This window comes from Sinocyclocheilus rhinocerous, unplaced genomic scaffold (genome assembly GCF_001515625.1).
Source record: "Sinocyclocheilus rhinocerous isolate Xijiao unplaced genomic scaffold, SAMN03320098_v1.1 scaffold910, whole genome shotgun sequence".
NCBI lineage: Eukaryota > Metazoa > Chordata > Actinopteri > Cypriniformes > Cyprinidae > Sinocyclocheilus > Sinocyclocheilus rhinocerous.
In genome coordinates, this window is record NW_015667266.1 from 510,200 (window position 1) to 515,897 (window position 5,698).

General features: G+C 31.2%; 1 pseudogene; it reads right to left on the minus strand.

Moving 5' to 3' along the window:
* LOC107733394 (chloride channel protein 2-like) overlaps positions 1–5,658 on the minus strand; it is a 47,530-nt pseudogene extending 41,872 nt beyond the window's left edge.
* Between the last annotated feature and the right edge of the window lie 40 nt (positions 5,659–5,698).

Below are 5,698 nucleotides of genomic sequence, written 5' to 3' on the forward strand. Positions count from 1 at the left end.
GTGTGTGTGAGTGTGTGTGAGTGTGTGTGTGTGTGTGTGTTCTCGCTCAGCTCTTTCATTTCATTCAGCTGTCAGGTTTCCTCAGTGGAACAATGGCGCTCTCATCAGGACAAACACTGACACTGCAGCTACACACCATCTCACAAAAACCAAGGACCGTCAGAGAGAAATGTCATGCAAAGCTGTTTATGTCCAATAGAGGGCGCAATGTTCACATTAAACACCACAGTAAATGATGATGATAAATTAATCAATATTTTCAACAAATGATGCACATTTCAAACCAAAGGTTCAGTCCGTTCTGTCATATTAAATCCGGCAGATACTTTTTATAATTTGCATAAATCATGCTGCTGCTGCTTTCTCATGATCATTTCTCATATTCTGAAGCCAAGCTTCATTACTGAGTCAAATGGCATCCTAAACTGTTGGAAGTATTGTGAAACGCTGTGGTGTTTTCTGATTTGTTTGCAGTCACTTACTTCGACACCTGACACATCGTCCCTTCTCGTATTCGAGTAGTTTGATCGACGGGCTGCGTTCAGAAATGAAGCGTCGGTGACGACCATCCTCTCGAACTCGGGCGGCCTCTTCTCTAGCGTAACCCCCAGCTCCTGAGTGTAACGCCCATACATCTACAGACAGAGAGAGCACACTATAAACTTATGCACAAAACCATACTTCTCTAAATCACATGACATTTTTAATTACATATATATTTAAATAATTTATATTACATAATCTAAATAAAATATTACATATTTTTATTTATATAAATTACATAATATTCTTTATTTTAAATTATTAATACTACTGATTAAATTAATAAAATAGTAAAAAACTAAATAAAGATTTAAATTATAATATATAATATAATTTTAAAAAACTATTTAAAAACTATTATGTAACATTTATATATAAACAATAAATATAATTTATACAATTATAGAGTGATGAAAAAGCCATGTGTACACTTTGTTCTGCTGATGCTCTGCTGATTTTGTGGCTTTCGTGGAGGTTTTATTTAGATTATTGACCTCTAGAGCTCAAAAATTCCACACGCCCAAAAGGCCAAAGGTCAGTTATCATATTGGTCTTCTTCAGTGATGTTTCTTTGTGCCGCACACGCACACGCACACGCACACACACACACCCCTCCAAAAGTTTCCACACAGATTTCAGCTATTTGTTTTTAGCACAGGTGCTTTAATGACATCTGATAAATTTACCAACCCTGCGGCCTGTGTGTGTGTGTGTGTGTGTGTGTGTGTGTGTGTGAGAGTGTGTGTGTGTGTGGAAGTGTTTTCCCAGAATCCCCTGCCCTGCTGAAAAGTCCAGCTCAAACCAGCTTATGGTGGAGGCTGGTGTTTGGAAGACTGTAGCTGGTTTCTAAAATGTTGTGCTGATCAAGCAGCCAGACAGACAAGCAGCAGGTTTATAGTCCATAACTAAAGCTGGTGAATACGTTTTTGTAACACATACTGGATTAGGATTTGGAATCAGTAAAACTTAATGTTTTTGAAATTAGTCTCTTCTTCTGCTCACCAAGGCTCCATTTATTTGATCAAAAATACAGTAAAAACAGTGAAATATTATTACAATGTAAAACAGCTGTTTTCTGTGTGAATATCTGTTAAACTGTAATTTATTTCTGTGATTAAAGCTGTATTTTCAGCATCATTACTCCAGTCTTCAGTGTCACATGATCTTCACAAACACATAATTAGTTCATTAGCTGCTCAGAGGATCCACTGCTTACTGATGTGAAGAGAGAAACAAACACAGAAAGCTGGCGGATCCGGGTTTGTGTTTCTGTCGACTCAAAGAGTTCACGAGGTCACATGACCCACATCAAGACAGACGTTAACTAAAACCTTCACAAAACGACTTATGACGGCACGGACCGAAATACAGACACAAAAATAAAACCAAACAAACATGCAGCAACAACAAAGTCCCCGAGAATTGCAAAGCTATGATTATCGTGTGTATTTGTGTGCAGCTATGCGTTTGAAACGATGCTAATTGCAGCCAATCGAGCGAGACGCGTGACCCCAACCCGACTGACCCCGACGGCCAATAATTATTACCAAAACACAACAACAACTTTAGAAAACTTTAGAGAGAGAGAGAGGCCATAAAACTGAGTATTCTTACTGTTCTTACTGAACGTTTCGTTTATTCCATAAAACATATATATATATATATATATTAAATTCATACATTCATGAATAATGATACATTTTAATTATTTAAAAAATAAATTACAATTTACAATTTCATTTACGTTATGTTAAATGTTTAGTTTTATATAGTTAAATAAGCATAAATAAATATGTTTGTAAATTAATATATTAATGAATTAAAATTATTTAAAAAATAAATTAAATCTTAAATTACTATACACAGTACGCAATAATAATAATTAACAAAATAAAATTAACATTCTTAATAATAAAAGTTCTTAACATTCATTTACATTGTTGAATGTTTTGTTTATTCTATTGCATATTTTTAAATAAGCATAAATAAATATACATAATGTTTATAAATTAATACATTAATGAATACAATTATGAAAAAAATACAATGAATTAAATTACACTATAAATTAAGAGAGTGTACTTAATGTTTATTCATGTAATTTAATGTTTTGTTTATTCTATTCTATTGTTAAATGAATCTAAACCATGTTTATAAATTAATGTATCAATGAATTATAAGAAATTAAAATATAAAATAAAAATTAATATAAAATTAATTAATATAAAAATACTATAAAATATAAATATAAAAAATAATTAAATTAATTTACACATTACACAACTGGTAGTACGTACTATAACAACAGAATAAGACAGTATTCTTAACGTTCATTTAAAGTTTGTTCTTTTTTGGGAGAGTCTGTTGCATTGGCAATATTTTACTGAAAACAATCGTGGCAATAAGTACCAAGAACTTTGAAGCTGTATTGGAGAAAGAGTGTGTGTCCGTGCAGAAAGAGATTCAAAGAGTCAAATTTTGTTCTTAATAAGTCAGCAACTTCAACCTCAATCCATCAAACACACAAAGAGAGAAAGATCTGGAGTCAGCTGAACCTGACGAGCTGCTCAACGAGTCACTGAACGCTTATCACTCCTGGAAACTCACACATACACACAAAAAGATTGGAAAAAACCATCGCTCTCTCTCTTTCTCGTGTTCTTCAGTATGTGTTGTCCTCAAACTGCCACCGGGAGCGCTGTTGAGCGTGGAACACTTTCAGATCAAACATAACTGCTTAAGAATGTATGGAAAACAGCCTTTTATTCACTTATCTGAGCAGATTCATTTATAGAGAGCTGACATCAAACAACAAGTGGTTGAAAGGTAAGAAAGAACCAGTGACGTCAGACAAAAGGACAGTCGTTTGAGAGGTGAAGCAAGTTATTATATTTAGCAATAACTGCGGAAAGATGATAAAAATAGACCTTATGAGGCTTTTGTGCTTGATTGAAACTGAGTTAAGAGATCAAATTCAGTTATTCATGCTGACATATTCCTGATATTTATGGACTTTATATTTTTTATTAAAGTTAACGAAAATAAAAAATAAAACTATTGAAAATATTTTTGTTAACTGAAGCTAAAATAAAATAAAATGTAAATATTAGATGAAAAACAAACTTGTTTCAGCTAGTTGCCAAAGCAACAAGTTTAATTCATTTAGTTTGTTGAAGCACTAAAATTACTGTAAATAAATAAAAACTAAAACTAAAATAAAAAAATAAAAAAATAAAACCTAAATAGTTAGATTTTTTTTTAAATGCAAAAGTACATAACAAATTTACTAAAAATTAAGCTAAAATTAAAATTTTTAATTAAATTTAAAACAAATGTAAAAACCTAATTTCAGTTAGTTGCCAAAGGAACTTGTCTAATTTTTATTTAGTTTAAGTTGAAGCACTAAAATGACTAAAACTGACCATTTAAATCTAAATATAAATAGACATGATATATATATATATATATATATATATATATATATATATGATATAAATAACATATTATTCCTACCTTGAATATAGTAATATTGAAAAAAATAACAATAGAAATGACAAAAGTATAAGACGAAATTACTAACAATTAAGCTAAAATTTAAATGAAAACTTACAATAAAAAAATAAAAGCTACATCAAAATAACAATAAAAACTATAATAATATATAAACGACATATATAGAACTAAATAATTAATCAATAATATATACACACACACTTTATATTTTTTCATGCATGTAAAAAATTACATATAATTTTTTATAAATCGTTTACATTCATGCATATATGTATGTGTGTTCATGTAAATATAATATAAATATAATATGTCTGTATGTGTGCGTGTATATGTATATATATATATTTATTGATTATGTAAAATATAAACTAAATAAAAAATTATAGATTTAAAAAAAGAAAGAAAGAAAGAAAGAAAGAAAGAAAGAAAGAAAGAAGCATTGCATTACAAATAATTTTTCATTTTGATGAGGTCCCAGAATTCACTCACTTTTGCAGATAATTTTGCCCCAAAACAATAGTTATATAAATGCACACTGAGCTCTTCTGCTAATTAATTACACATGTAAATGAATTTCTGTGTAGATCTGATGAGTTTTGGGCTGCGCTGTGTTTCTGAGCAAAATAAACGAGCAATAAATCACCCGCTGTAAACGAGCATAACGAGTCATATTTAATCAGCAGTACTTCAGTAACTGCTGCTGAGCTCTGAATGACGGCAGAACTATCAGCCGAACCATCAGTAACCCAATGTCACACAAACCCACGAGCAACACAGACAGACAGACAGAGAGGAAAAGACCGGGGGCCAGTAGGGGCCCTCAGCAGGATGATTCAAAATTATTTAAATCAATACATCATTATTAGTATAATTAATATCATTTATAACATATTAAAACAATCAAACTTAATTAAACTGTTTAAAAAAATTCTAGAATCACAAAATGAATTGTACTTAATAAATGTACCTATATTAAAACTCTTAATGTCTTTTAAATAAAAAATATAGTGTATATATAACTACATAAGCTAGTTTTAGCTCTATGAATCTAATTTGGAGGCAATAAAACGGTTTGTATTGTATAAATAAATAAAATACTAAATAAATATATTTTTAAATTTTTTTATTATCAGTGTTGGCAACTTATTATATTAACACACACACACACACACACACATATATATATACTGTATATATATATATATATATAGTTATGTTAACATTAAATAATTCTATTAATACTTTAGAAATATTGTTGGACCACTGAAAAATAAAAAGAGGGAGACTGTCTCTGATTCCAGCTCATCATGTCATGATTTAAGATTCTCAACTTTGACATGAACTAAAAACAGACGGAGATCCTTCAAACAAGTCAGAGATAGCAACAGACACTCATTCATCAACAACTCAAGAGTCACACAAACACGACTGACAGCTCCATAGAGCCGAGGATTCTGATCAACACAAGCAGAGTCTGAGAGATAAGGCGAGAACTCCAGAGAAACAAACAGAACTGACCAAAGTTTGCTCATACTGCAGCGCGCGCTGCTCCGTTCCGTCCACAGCCATGACTGCAGCTCACACACACACACACACACTCACACACACTCTCACTCTCACTCACACTCACACACACACACAC